At 41.3% G+C, this 15,362-nt stretch overlaps 1 protein-coding gene across 1 annotated transcript in view; it reads left to right on the forward strand.

The window, feature by feature from the left end:
- Window positions 1–15,362, forward strand: part of Dok6 (docking protein 6) — a 372,278-nt gene that overhangs the window by 349,816 nt on the left and 7,100 nt on the right. The gene's annotated exons all lie outside the window — the stretch shown is intronic.

Genomic DNA, 15,362 nt, shown 5'->3' on the forward strand with positions numbered 1-15,362 from the left:
ATTCTGATAGCCCGTGGCAGGATACTACTCCAAGATGCACAATGCCTGTTTCTTTTCAGTTCAGTTCAACTGTTACAGGGCACAAAAAGAAACTACCTTAACAAAATAACTCTGATGAGAGAGAGACTCACCAGTGAATCTTCTCTGAATGTCAGCCATCCTGAGTTGTAGGCTATTTACCCTGTAAGCTCTTTATTTTCCATCTCTAAAAGGACAACAACTTCTCAGAGCAATGTTGAGGGGCAGCAAATTTTCAAGAACAATTTTCCATATTCAGAATTAAAACGTGCTTTGCTCTTTTCAACAATGGTTCTAACAGGATAAAAGCTTGATTCTCAAACCACAGGGATCATTCATTTTCTCTGCTTTGTGTTTGTTCTAAAATAAATGTTTCCTGTTTCCTTCTTTGCTGTGAAAGTCAAATGGGTCCTCTGATATTTTTATGATTTTATCTATATGTTGACAGCATGTTACTGGTTTTTTTTATCACTGAAAAAAGTTCTCTCCACCAAGACAATAGCACAATAAAAACCCGTTTGCCTTATTAGAAATAAATTGAAAAACTCTTCTCAGGTGACTGAACTGTCTTAGACTTGAAATTAAGGAAATAATAGTCTTTTTCAATCCTATAAATTTAAGTGGTAGGTGGGTCACCTACCGAATCTTCTGTTCTCTGGGGAACATAACAATGTCCATATTCACTCTCTTTGTCTTGTATCCTGAAGTTATTCACCTCTCTACACGAAACTATCTGAGTGGATAGTTTTATACAACTATTCACTGTGTAAATTATCATATAAAGACAATGTATATTTCAGATCAAGAAAAGATTTACTAAAGTTTAGCAGAGTCTTACTAATTAATAAATGTAAAATCAAAAAAAAATATTGAAAGGCAATACTACTAGCATGACAATCATTGAATATCACTATTTACTAACATTGTCAAGAACTGTGAAGGGTCTGAGATTTTATTCCACATGCAAGTTAGTAAGTTAGCCTGCCACCGTGCCATGGATGCTAGTAGAATACATGAGACTCCTAGATCAGAGACAGTAACAGTTTACTACTCACAGCAACATCACTAACCAGAGTATCAGCATTTGAAATGGTTTTCTGATTCATAATTACCACCAGATGGAACAAAGGGGGTCAGATAGCACTGTACAAGTATTGCAGGAGAGCAACAACAAGTTTAGGAAACACTGACATTTTATATAGGAAATAATCCAACCTAATCTTTGCCCTAGAGAGAGACATTATCTTTCTTGTACTGCACTAAACAATTCTGAATCCTGTAGTCCTATAAATATCCTTGAAAAGATAACCCAGAACAAAGACAGTGAGTGCTTTGCACAAAAAATCATGCAGATATGCAAAGGTCTCGTGGAGAATTGTCTATTAACCAATTCACAGCATAGGTCTTGTTTCCTCATTTTCTCATTAAATGCACATCTGTGTAGATTTTTTAAAAATCTTCTAAATTGTTGCACTTGGTTTGGACAGGGTATTATAATGAAGCTAGAAATAATCATTTCCATATTGTTATATTTACACCAAGAACATGCATTTGACAATCACACTAAACTTTTTTTTATTTAGATTTCCATATTTTAAAAAAGTGTCATTTTTCATTAGTCAGGAGCAGGTCATATAATTAAATTACTTTGACTCAACAGGTAACTCATGATGATCACAGATGTGCAAGACCAGAGCTGAGACAGCTGTGTTCTCTGTGTATTTGACTCTGTGTCTGTGCACACAGGAGTGAGCGGCTGCATACATTTTTCATAGTTTTATTCATTAATATTTATTGAGTGCCTGCTGGATGCCTGGAATTTTACAAGGCTCCAAAGACACAAAGGTAAATAAGCTTTCTCTCTTCAAGTTCAGTGGAGTCTCGTGGAGGAAATACAAAAGTAAAGAGATAAGACAGTGTTTGCAGGGGTCCTAAAAGAACACATTTCAGTGCTCCAGGTCTGGGCTGGGGAGGATGGTGGGGAGGATGGTGGGGAGGCTGGTAAGGAGGGGTGCAGCTGGATTCCTTGAGGAATTCTTAAGCAAAATATAAGGATCCACCTGTAACCATGGAAACTCAGGTGAGTGCGAGTGTGAGGGTAGACATTCCTGGTAGCTCAGGCAGCCCTGCTATAGGACAGAGAACCTGCTTCTTCTGAGAACTACATGTGGTTTCAGATGACCACATGTAGAGAAAAGGATCTGAGGAAGAGACCAGAAAGAAAGGGGGCTATAGAGTAAACACATTTCAGCCCATAAAGGGTCCTTAGTTGAAATGTCCACACATGTGAAATATATGTGTATGAATATGTGAAAGAGTTGGTTAAGGGTAACAATCTGGTTGGAAGGAAACCCTGGGAGATTTGTGAAGAGCCATTATTTGCACAACATAAGCTGTATTTTAATATAGATTTTGGCTAAAAAGGAGCGAAACTGATGGCTTGTACATAGATGTTAACTAAAGAACCTCAAAATTTCACTCTTGGCACCACCATTAAAAACCTTAAGTACTAAGTTAGGGAGCTTGCATTTTTCCTAATCACTTTAGCAAAGAACAGATAGAGGAAGGTGAGAACTCTGGCAGAACAACCAATTGGGTGTCTGCAGCCATGAACTTAATGAGAAAATCAAGGTAGAGGTTGTGGATCAGAGAGATGGATCCAAGAGTTGTTAGGGAGGTAGACTCTCTCTCCAGGATGTGATGACTGACGGCAGGGGAGAGAAACAATGATGGGAAGCACGGGGAATAGATGTGTCCCAGTTCTTTGTTCTGTTAGGTTGGTGGGTGCCATTCCCCAAAATAGCTAATATGAATGAAGAGAATGATGTGTTCTGTTGTGAAATAGCATTTCTCAGTAACAGCCAAGATTTTCTTTCTTGCTCCTTCTTTCCTATTCAAATGTCAAATGGCAAGTTGGAGAAGCACAGGTTTGTTCATTTCAGAATCCCCTTTATTCACTGTCAATGGGTGATTGAGAAACTTGCAATTGTAAGATTTCCAGCTGTTGGACTTTGTTATGGAGGTGTTCCCCAAAAGCTCATGTGTGATACAGTGCAAGAAAGTTTAGAGGTGAAGTGACTGGGTTTTAAAAGCCTGAATCTAATCAGTGCGTGGATTCACTGGTAGGGATTAACTGCGTGGTAACTATGGGCAGAGACAGTATGGCTGGAGGAGAATGGTCCCTAAGGGAATGCTTTGGGGGTCTATATTTTGTCCCTGAGGAGCAAAGCTTAGTCTCTTTGCTTCATGATTGCTGTGTCCTAAGCCTCTTCTGTCTCTTCTACCTTGATGTCCTGCCTCATCTCAGGCTCAGAGATATGGAGCTGACCTTCTATGGACTGAGACCCCTAGAACTATGAGCAGCAAATAAACTCTTCCTCTTCTAATTGTTCTTGTCAGGTCTTTTGGTCATGGGGATAAAAATTCTGACTAAAGCAGGCTTTCCCAACCAAGATCTCCAAAGAAATTCACCTTTACCCCTCACTTCTGTTTGGGGGGGAAAATTCTTCAATTTATCTAGATCTCATTGTTTAGTAAGTTAAACATTCAGACAAAATTTTCGAATAAAAAGTAAGCAAGTGGGAGTTTTTAATACAATATGTTGGGTTTTACTCACTGTTGGTTCAGTCACATACTCACTTCATCTTCACAGGTCCGGGACAATTAAAATTTGTTCTCATTGTACAGATAAAGGGGAACAAAAGGCCCAACTTACACAGTCAGGACTCAATCCTGAGTCTGTCACACCCCAAAGTGTGCTCTGTATCGATTTCTCTACTTCAGTTGTATTTCTCACCCTGCTTGGAACCATTTCAACTTTCCATATTACGACTCGGCCGGGTCTGCAGGCTGTGTGGTCTGTGAGCCTGGCGGTGTCAGCAGCACCAAAGGTCCCGTCTCAGGTCGGGCAGACACTTCCTTCACAACTGCACCCAAACTTCTCTCTTTGATTTTCATTGCTAAGCATCACATTTTCAGTCCTGCATGCTTGGAGGAAATAAGGCCATACTCATATAATAATAATAATCCACTTATTAAGCACCCACTGAATACAATAGCTTGTACTAGAAACTTTAAATACCATCTTATTAAACTCTCACAAGTCGGAAACTGAAGTTTCGTGTGACAGAGGAACTTGCCATGGGACACACAGCTAGAGAATGCTTGAGACTACCCTTCAAACCAAAAGCACTTGGCACATCTGGAATCCCAGCCACTCAGGAGGCTGAGGTAAGAGGATTCCAAATTCAAGATCTGCCTCAGCAACTTAGCAAGGGCCGAAGCAACTTATGGAGACTCTGTTTCAAAATAAACAATAGAAAGTGCTAGAGGTGTAGCTCAGTGGTGAAGCACCCCTGGATTCAATCCCCAGCACCAAAACAAACAAAAAAGCCCATTTGACTTCAAAGCTACTAGTGTGGGCTCGTCCGAATGACTTACACTGCCGCTTAATTTTCTCAGGACTATTACACATATACTTGAAAATATAATAAGCTCAAGAATACTGAATGCAGTCTTTCTCCAGGTTTCTGTCACTTATTCTCATATGTAGTATAGGTAAGATCCTAAACCCTTACATTTCCCTGTCCAACGTACAACCCAGTGTGCTAGGGCAGCAGAGCGGTGGCTGAGAGACAAAGAGGACAACCAGAGATGGCACATGAGACCTAAGGTTACTGAAAACAGCTCACAGGGAAGGATCAGGGGTGACAGCTACTGCAGGGAAGGGGTACGTATAGGTCAGGTTTCAGAAGCAGTAACATTAAGAGCTGTTTTTCAATCCCATTGTGACCAGCATTCCAAGGAACTTAGCATACATACAGAGAAATCATTTCTATGGAAAACACCAGTTGCTCTAGTCTCCAGTGCATGAGAGAGAGAGAGAGAATATGCATTTATTAGGCTTTCGCATTAATACTTACTATGAAAAATAATCAAAAAATAAATTGTGAATATGTTCTCCAGTATAATAACAGTAAAATAAAAGTAGTTAACTAAAAATTAAAGAGTAGTCAGGCACACCTGTAAAAACAACTATTAGGAAGGCTGAGGCACCAGGATTGCAAGTTCCTCAGCAACTTAGTGAAACCCTGTACTTAATAATACTACTAATAATAAATGACTGGCAAATGGTCAAGATCATGACTTTCACTGTTGTGGGCTAGATGCAATGGAATCTTGCCAAATAAGAATCGTTCAACTTGCCTAGAAGAGCATAAGCATAAAAACTAAGAAATTCTAGAAGAATTCCTCCTTTGTCCTACCCTCCTGGACTCCATTTCCATGACTCTCAGGTCACTTGTCTTATTCGGTGTTTACAACACTAGTAAAGACATATTGAAATATCCACTCTGGAGTAAGTGCGGCCTGCTGGGAAACTGAGTTTCAGAATTCTAAGCTCTGAAATTCTTCTGTCGTCTATTAATTGTGCGATTCAGAACTTAGAGCAGTGAATCTAATGATCAATACCTATAGAGCTTTATCAGTGAAGACGAACTGGCTCAACACTCCACCACACCCATCTCCGCGGGCCCATCCTTGTCCATATCACTACTAGCGATTCTGTCCCCTCTTATTTGATGGTGGAGGATGGCAGATGAGTTGTGGAGCAGAGGGAAGAATTGTCAGTAAGGGCCAGGAAATGCCTGTGAATCCAGATGCTTCCTTTTATCTCTGTAGAGTCTTGTCAGAGGTGGTTCTATCTGGGGGAGATTCTATCCATCAGATAGTGTTTGGTGGGAAGGGAGTGGAACAGCCTCTTGGTAGAAATCACAGAGAGAGACTTCAGATGACAGCTCCAATGCAATCTACTCACTTTCTTAAACTCGTTCAAAAGCTTCTGGTCATTTCCAAGAAAAAAAAAAAAATCTACTCTTCTTAGAATAGAATGAAATCTCTGTGATTTGTCTCCTCTCTATCTCTCCGTCTTGTCTGCTACCGCTCACCAATAGGGTTTTCATGTTTCATTACTAACATAATGAGGGCCAAATTCATAGGGGTGAAATATAAAGAATTTGAAAGTCATAACTATTACAGGCCTTGTGACCTCAGAAGTCTAGCCAAGGAACCACTTACGAATCTATTATGCACATTAAATATTTGCAAATATAAGGCAGAATTTTTTCTGTGGTGATCATAACACTTCCTAGATCTCTGGAAACAGCAGTCTAATTACTTATTGAAAGGGAAAACCCCAGGCCAACTTTTAGAACTTGGGAAGCATATGTTGAGCTTCTAGAAAGTGAGATGGAGACTCAGACCTTTGTCAAATTAAGAAAATTTTTGACACATATCCTCAAAGTTATTTCAGAAGTTCCTAGAGTAAATGCAAGCTTAATCTTACATCTATTTCAGAATAAAACTGTGCTACCTTATATGAAAACCCGATAGGAAATTTTGAACCATTTCATGATATTCTTCATGTTCATTCTGAACTTCATAAAAAATGTCTCCTGTGTAAATTTATTTAACATTCAGTGATTTCATCTATAATTTCTCTATGTATATATTATGTAAATAAGTACTAGAGAAGTTGTGGAGAAAAAGGAACACTTTTACATTGTTGGTGGGACTGCAAATATTACAGCCACTATGGAAATCAGTATGGAGGTTCCCCAAAACACCAGGCATGGAATCCCATATGACCCAGCTAAACCACTGCTCAGTATTTATCCTAAAGAATTGAAGTCATTTACTTCAGTGCTACATGCATACCATGTGTACAGCAGCACAATTCACGATACCCAAACTATGGAACCAGCCTAGTGTTCATCAACAGACGAATAGATAAAGAAAATGTGGTATGAGCTGGGGTTGTGGCTCAGCGGTAGAACACTCGCATGTGCGAGGCCCTGGGTTCGATCCTCAGCACCACATAAAAATACATAAATAAAGGCATTGTGTCCAACTACAACTAAAAAATAAACATTAAAAATTAAAAAAAAAGAAAATGTGGCATATATACACAATGGAGTTTTATTCTTCCATAAAGAAAAATGAAGTGATGTCATTTACAGGAAAATGGATGAAACTGGAGACAATTATGTTAAGCAAAATGAGTCAGACTCAGAAGGTAAAGGGTCTTTTGTTTTCTCTCATGTGTGGAAGCTAGAAAGGAAAAAGGAAAAGAAAGGTGGGGGTGGATCTCATGAAAACCAAAGGGAAATAAGCAGAGAAAAGGAAGGGGGGATGGGGAGGGGAGAGGAGAGGGGCAGTGCTGGGGATGATATTGGCCAAATTATATTGTTATATTGTGTGCATCAACAAATCCCATCATTATGCACAATTACAATGCACCAATAAAAATGTGAAAAGAGAATATATTATGTAAGGAAGTCCTACTGTCATGCAAAAATGTTTTATCTTACATTAGTTTAAGCTTTTAGATAAGAATTTCTTATCTAAATATATAATCTGAAGGACTATCAGTTGATATGTATCCTTCCTATTATCAATTTATAGGACATTAAGGTGATATTGTAGTAAATTTGTTATATAGCTCAGTTTATACCTCAGATCTGGGAATTCTGTACTTTATAATCCCAACTAACTCCTTGGTTGCTGAAACTGTCTAATAATAGATTCAAAAATGGGAACAAAGATAAATCAGTAGATATTGTTACTTTTATTAGCACCATATTCAAATTTTATAGCTGAACTTTTGAGAATGGCAACTTAGTATTTATAATTTTAAAATTAGATACCTGCACTTTTCATTATAGGATATTTTCCCATTCCCTTTGCTAATCAATTAGTGGATTTTCATTCATGTATTCTCTGTCTATGTTGTTTTAATTCAGATGATTCTATTTAATATCTGCCTTTTTACTGGCTGTCACAGGTTGTTTATAAACTCTACAGATACTCAAATGAATTCTATATCTGCTAATAGTAAAGAGTTCAGCTAAATTTTATAAAGAGAGCTCAGAGGTACAAAATTAATATCCCAGTAGATAATTATAAGAATATAAGAAAAATTAAATGCAGGCAACAGGAATGAATGAAAGTTACTTCAACCAGAATAATAGATATAAGATTCTTTTTATTCTGGAGAACTTATAAATGGGTATTAAAACGTAATTCCATTGATTCAAATTAAACCATATTTAAAGCAAATCAAAGTATAATAAGCTACATCATTATTTGATACTTTTCAGTGTTTTTAAACCACCAGTCTCTTTATATCTGAGCACTACATAAAATTGAATGATCTGCAGTATTTTCCTGCAAAAATTTTCTGTTTAAGAGAAAGAATACTTAGATGTCCACTTATGAGATAAACAAAGGTCTCTGGGTAGGTAGAAGTCCCATTTATTAATAGATATATGTATGCAATTTATGTCTGCTAAAAAATTAGTAAATTTTTTACTCTGCTAGTAAATTAAAGAAAAGAGAAAGTAGGAAGAAAATGAGGATGGAAAGAAGAGCTCTTGCAAATCACAGTCAGAGTGGTAGAATTTTATTTCTGAAGTCTGAGCAAATTACAAATCTCCCCAAAATAAAGCTGCAGAAAAAGACAGTGAATGGGGGAAAAAAAGAACTGGCAGAGGGGGTTAGTGCAGGGAGATGAGTAGGGGAGAGGAAGGGGATTGATGGGGAGGGAGGAGGGACAGGAAAAGGGAGGGACGGTGGGATGGAACTGACCAAATTAGGCTCTGTGCACGTGTGCGTATGCCCCAGTGCGTTTCACCTTTAGGTATATCTATAAAGCACTAATTTTAAAAAACTGCAAATAGATAGAAGGATGATCCACAGAGCCGAGGAAGGAGAACGGGGGAGGGAGAACGTGATGGGATTGAAGTGGAGCCATCTATATCCCATGCATGCATGGTCACGTCAAAATGAACCATGATATTATGCGTGACTATAATTTTCTAATAAAAACATTAAAAAGAACATGAAAAACAACAAGATTAGAAAATTGCGAGACCAATACACCATTTGAACATATAAATAGATGACCCAGAAAAAGAAAACAGAGGTGGAAGAGAGAACAGAGAAAACAGAAGTTAAATAATTAACAGAAAATTATAATAATTTAGAAATATTTCCTGGAAATGAAAGGCATCTGTTCTTTGATTGAAAAAAAAATTCATGAAGTTTTTGAAAAACAAATACACCAAGAAATATTATCATGAACCTTTCAACACTAGGAAGAGAGAACTGCCTAAAAATTCTAAAAAGGACAAAGGCAGGTTACGTGGACGAGATTTGTGGTGGGTATTACTCTGTGTGTGTCTGTGTGTGTGTGTGTGTATACCCATGCACACAGATACCAAGGGACCCGCCCTGTTCCCAGTACATCCACACTGCATAGGACATTAAACAAGTTTAATCAAAGAGCTAAAGGTAGCAGGAAAAAAAATTGCAACAGTATAAGAAATTTTTGATATTTTTGCAATGAAAACTTGATATCAAGACATAAAGCCCAGAACATACTAAGATTTTACTACCAGAAAAATTATGCAGCAAAAGGAAATTAACTAAACAGGATGCAGTTGTTCATATTTCAACTTGAGAAAAAATATTTTAAAAAATCCAATAATATTCAGATCAATCTAACACTAAGAAAGTAAGTTGTTTTATATCTACTAGGTAGAAAAATGTATGGTACAATGCAATTTGACACTTTGTATTAGAAACCTTGTAACATAAAACCACTGTTAATTTTTGTTCATGGTTCTGGGGATTGAACCCAGGCCCTCACATGTGCTAAGCTTGTCCATACTCTAGCTCTGAGCTATATTCCCAACTCTATCTTTTATAGATTGTTATGGACTCTAAATTGTGTCCCCCTAAAACACATAGGTTGAATTGCCAGGGTGAGTGTTTTGGAGACAGGACCCTTAAAGAGTTAACTGAGGTAGAATTAGATCATGGGCTGGTTAACCTCCAACACACCAGAGTTCTCAGAAAAGGAGAGGAGGACACCGGCCTGCTCACACAGAAGGGCAGGCCTGGGGACGCCGAGATCACAGCCACCTGCAACCCAAAGAGAAACCTCACTCACAGGCCTCAGGGAAACTCCCCTGACCACCCTTGACTTGTGACCTCCAGAATTGTGAGAAAATAAGTGTTCCCTGTTGAGTGGCCGCCTGCGGTGTCTTGTAGGGCAGCCCTAGCAAACCAAGGTAGCTTTGCTCCTTTGATGGCTCTTGTTCTTTTCCAACCACCTCACTATTTCAGAGGTACGAGTCAAGTCTTTAGGGATTGGGTTGTGAAAGCTGCCACTTCTTCCCCTGTGAATTGTGCAGTGAGACCTGTGTTTAAAGCATGTGTCTGTGGTGATGGAGCCGCTGTCCAGGGCAGCGTGTCCACCTCTGCATGCGGGACCCAGAGGTGCCTCCCCACCTGGTTCGGCCTGCTGTGAAGCACCCCTAGGTCTTCCTTTTGCTTTTCCCTCATGTAAACCAAGACTCTGAGGGCTAGTCGGAGTTCACCCGGGAAGCGGAGCCCACAGGACACAGTGGGTAGACGAGGCATTTTATTACAGGAATGGGCAGGTGGTTACGGAGGCCACGTCTGATAACCTGCCCACGGCAAGCTGAAGGCTCAGGACAGCCGGTGCTCTAAGTCAGTGGAGGCCAGAGGACTAGGGGCTCTGCATCCAAGGACGGAGACAGATGTCCCAGCTCAGAGAGAGGACTTGCCTTCCCACTCCTCTCTGTTCTGTCCAGAAGGCTTGGATGATGCCCACCCTCGTTGAGGGTTTTTTTTTGTTGTTTTTTTTTTTTTTTTTAATTTGGCCCACTGAATACAGCACTCATATTGAACAAAAGCACCATCACGGACACACTCAGAATCATGTTTTACCTGCCATCAGGGCTTTCCTGAACCCAGTCCCGTTGACACATAGAATGCAATCTCACCTGCTGGGGTTGAGACGATTTCTGAAAATAGTATTTCTAAGGTACCTGGCACAGGATCCAGACCAAAATATGTGCTCAGTGAATAGTGGTTGTTATATTGTGACTCTACAAATCATTCCCTGTATAGATTGAAGCCAGTGACCGTAGCTCCCCTTTGGTGCCAGTGTGCTGAAATAAACCTGGATACCCCAACAAAAGTATTCAAGGTCACAAAGCCACTGACCTCTGGATCCCCAGGGGAGTTCAGAAGCATGAGAGGAGAGCACCATGACCAAAAGAAAACAGAGTCTAGCCGGAGTTAGAACTTGAAAAAAACTGAGTAAAATTCAAATACAGTTACAGAAGGGATGTGGGCAGTGTGCCTGGCATTTCTACATGTAATTAATACAGGGCAAGTCATTGCTCAGACACTGTGGACAGCCCTGCACTGCTGCTACCCCTGGTCTCACTTCAGCCTTCTCCAAGCTGCAAGGTCAGCATGAAAGTGCTCAGTGCTCCATGGACACCACACTGCCCCCAACTCACTACAGCAAGAACCCCAGAGACCCTCCTTCTGCCGCCTCCTCTCTGTCCAGGCCTGGTCTGCAGTCGGCCTGCTCCAGTCCTGCTGGTGGCCAGAGCTCTTGGTCAAGAAGGAATCCAGTCTCTGCTGTCACCCTCCAGGACCAGTGGTGGCCAGCGCTCTCACTCCCGGCACTTCCCTTCCTTCCGAGGAGCATTGCTACCTGTTTATTTTGCACTTTGTGTTTTCATTTTATTTTATTATTCAAGGGAACAGCACCCTTTCATCATCCCCAGACCTAGCAAATTAATAAGACACACAGAGAATCATGCAGCACCTCTACTTGGCCCACTGCCTTTACCAATTATGGCCACATGTTTTATGCCTTGGATCCTCTGACTTCCTACAAAGAGTATTTTCCTTAGATGACATGTGAAGAAAGAGTAGAAAAACCAGAACCCACCAGAATGCCCTGCTCAGCGAGGCCTCTGTACGGCCAAGGACCTCCCTACTCCTCAGGAGGGAGACAGTGTCATGGGTTGGCCTGATTGTTTTCTCGGTGCAGAGTGGGAACCGCTGGTCTTGCCTTCCCATTCAGCTGCTCTTTTCTACCACATTTGCAACTCTCCAATTGCATTACCAGTTTGGATGTTTATAGCACAGCAGGGAACCTTCCCTCCTCCCAGGCTGGGTGGTTTTGCCCTTCTTGTGTGGCACTCTGGAGTTCCCAGAATTGGGTTGGGGTGATTTCCTACAATTCTATTACAATAAAGCAAATGTTTCAAAAGTCTCTGTGTCCAGTAGATTTCCTTATTTATGGAGTGGGACTATGTTTCTGGGCCTGCGTACATACCACAGGGAGAAGCTGGCAGGCTGGGGTATGTTTCAAAGTGTACTTGAAACCACCAGGTAAAGACATTGTGGGTTTGGTTTTTTTTCCCAGTTTGTCAACATTACCTGAAAATATAGTAGAAAATGTTATTTTCTATTAAAACAAACATGAGTACACAATGGAATCAAAATCAAAATTCAAGAGGACTTTTAAAATAGAGTCATGATTGTTAACAAATGTCATTTGTGGTTGGCTAAATATTTCTGATCATTTTGATAAAAATAGCATTGGAAATTAAGCCCTTGTTAAGAAATAGAACACCCATTACAAATTTTCTGCCCTCAGATTCCCGGGTCCAGATTCAACCATTTGTCTTTAAGGGGGACTGGAGGGGAAAGTTCAGGAAGCGATTGCGCTATCTCAGCATCACAGATGAACAAAGTTGTTTCCTCACCTTGTTGATTTAAGCCCGGGGAGTGGATTTTTGTTTCGCTTTCATCAATAGTGCCTCAGGGCAGAATTCAAATGAATGTTGAGAAAATGCTTAATTATTTCTCTCTTTTGTTCACACACTTACTCTGCCAAAATCAAACAGCATTTGTAAAGCCTTTATGTATTCTGTTCTGATTGAGGTGTGTTGTTTTTGTGATAAGCATTAAATAGCATAGTTTGTAAGTTGTCTGTAAATAAACAGTTGAAGAAAGAAAAACCATGAATTCATTTCCAATTAGACTAGAAATGACTCACAGAAGAGGTGAAGAGGACAAGGTTGACCTTGAAACAGAATGACATTTGAAAGACACCAGTGAGAGACAGCACATAGAGATGGTAGAGGAAGCCGGCAGGGGGTTGGGGGCGTCTTGGGGGTGCAGAAGGAGTGACAGGAAGATGGGCCCACTCTGCGGAAGGAGGAGGAGAACCAACTTTGGCTGCAGCCCTGCAGCCCCTGTGGGTCTGCTCTGGAGAGGGTGCTCTTCCCATCAGGACCACGAGGCCCGGAGCCGCACAGCAGAACTCAGGCTGTGGGCAGTGGTGGGGAAGTGTGCACTCTGAGGAAGGAAGTCCTTCTGGTTGTCCTAGTGACCTGTGTGGTTTCGGGACGCAGCTCTCATAAGCTCCGCCAGCTGCCTCCTGGGAATCGCCAGCGAGGCCCTGTGGACTCTTGGTTTGGTGCCGTCTGTTGTTCTTGGTCTGACCCTCATTCCCCAGCAGCCTGCCAACCAGAGAGGCAGGCACCTTCTCTCCACAGGGGGCCTTGCCCACAGGGTCCGGTACTATGTTTGTCCATGATTGCTGATTGTTAGTTGCATGATGCACCTGTTAGTCTCAACATTCTAGGATAAAAAAAAAAACGTGTTCATAGGTGAAGTGAATTATTGAATTTTTAGCTTTCAGCCCACAAAGTAATGTGAGTTAAAGATATTTCGAAAACTTTAAAAATAATAGGAATAAGAATAAATGAATAAGAACCAAGGCCAGGAATATAGTTTTAATATTATACTGTCTATCTGCTTTAGGCTGATAAATACCAGTATTCCCACTTAGAGAAACTATGGAATATCACTGGCTATGAATTATAAATGTTAAGATATGGGGATAAAATCACTAAAAATGTGATGCCTCTTCCCCTATCAGATCAGTGTATCAGAACTTGGCCATAGAAAGTCATGCCAGATGCCACTTCCTGAGAGAGGCCTTCCCCAGTTGCCCTGGAGGGCAGTTTGGAGACCGCCATGGTGTTGGATCCCCTCAGCAGAATGGCAGTACTTAGCACGGATCAACTCACTGGTTTAATAGTCTAAAGGTCGTACAAACTAAGTGGCTTTATTAGCATCTAGAATTTGCAGATAAGGAAACTGAGAAACCCAAAGAGAAGTGAGTACCTTAAAGTCAGCTGCCAGCCACACAGTACAAGAGGCCTCACATGTGCCTGGTGTCAAAGCCCCAGACATCCTGACCTGCCTTCTCCTGGTCTAACCCCTCTAATCTGTCCCCACGCCAGCCCTCGCACCCCTAAAGCTTCCCTTACCAGCCCTCCAGGCCCTCTCTCGCCCTGTCCACCCTGGCCCTGCTCTTCTTCCTTCACTGTGGCTCCAGGTCCTGCAGGAGAGGGAACACACACTCGGTGGAGACGCCAAGAGAGTTTAAGAAGGGACTTTTGGAGAGCTGTGGGCAAAGTCCAGGAAACCTGGGGAATTGTGAGGGACTCACAGTGGAAGGCCTGGCCACCATCAGACCTGAGGGCCCCAGGGAGGAAAAAGGGCTTCAGGACCTAGGAGACAGAGAGGAAGTGCAGGAGCCGAAGAAGCAGAAGGTACTGGAACTCAGAAGGCACTGCAGAAGTGTGAGCCAGAAGGGGAAGGAGGAACTGCCCCACCCACCCTCTCCTCCCCCAGGTCTGCCAGTGACTGTCTGTTGTGATTTCCCTGCTCAGTCAGCAAGAGGGCCAGCAAGAGGGTCAGCAAACAGTGAAGCTAAAATGTTTTTATCCAGAAGGAAAGAGTTCTCTCTCTCACAACGTTAACGTTTAGCCTGTTCTTTCTACCAGTTTTAATTACCCCTTTGTTACCCAATTCCCTTGGTGTCCACCCTGAATCCCAAGTTCCCCATGCAGCAAGGGTATTCTTGAGGCATCAACACACATGACAATGGCTTCAAGCCTATGACATTGCAGAAGACAGAGACACTGAATCCACAATGAGACATTCCATGTTCTTGAGCGAACAGATTGTCTTCTCTGCGTTTCTCACTCTAGAGATCGGAGAACATACAAATCAAATGGAAGACACCTCTTCCTTTGAGTATAATCTAAACTCTGGCTTGCTAGATCAATGTTTCCAGTAGCACAAATCATCCTCAAGCATGAAGGATAATTACTGGCTCAGAAAGGATGAGGCAGCTACTGGGAAGTGCATGGGAACTTCGGCATGCACACTCTCTCCACACATTTTGACCTTGTGACACGTTTTCAGGGACGACTTTCATTTCGGTTTGCAGTTGACATGTTCTCATCACAAAGCTATCTCTGAACAGTCCAAGCCTTTTTAAATATACTTGCATAAGATCCAAGTGTTAGGCCATTTTAGTGACCATCAAGGCTTATCATTTTGGTGAACCATGCTTCACTGACAGGGACAACCCA

This window comes from Marmota monax, unplaced genomic scaffold (assembly GCF_021218885.2).
Source record: "Marmota monax isolate L192 unplaced genomic scaffold, Marmota_monax_Labrador192_F-V1.1 WCK01_AAM20220418_F8-fsc00060, whole genome shotgun sequence".
Taxonomy (NCBI): domain Eukaryota; kingdom Metazoa; phylum Chordata; class Mammalia; order Rodentia; family Sciuridae; genus Marmota; species Marmota monax.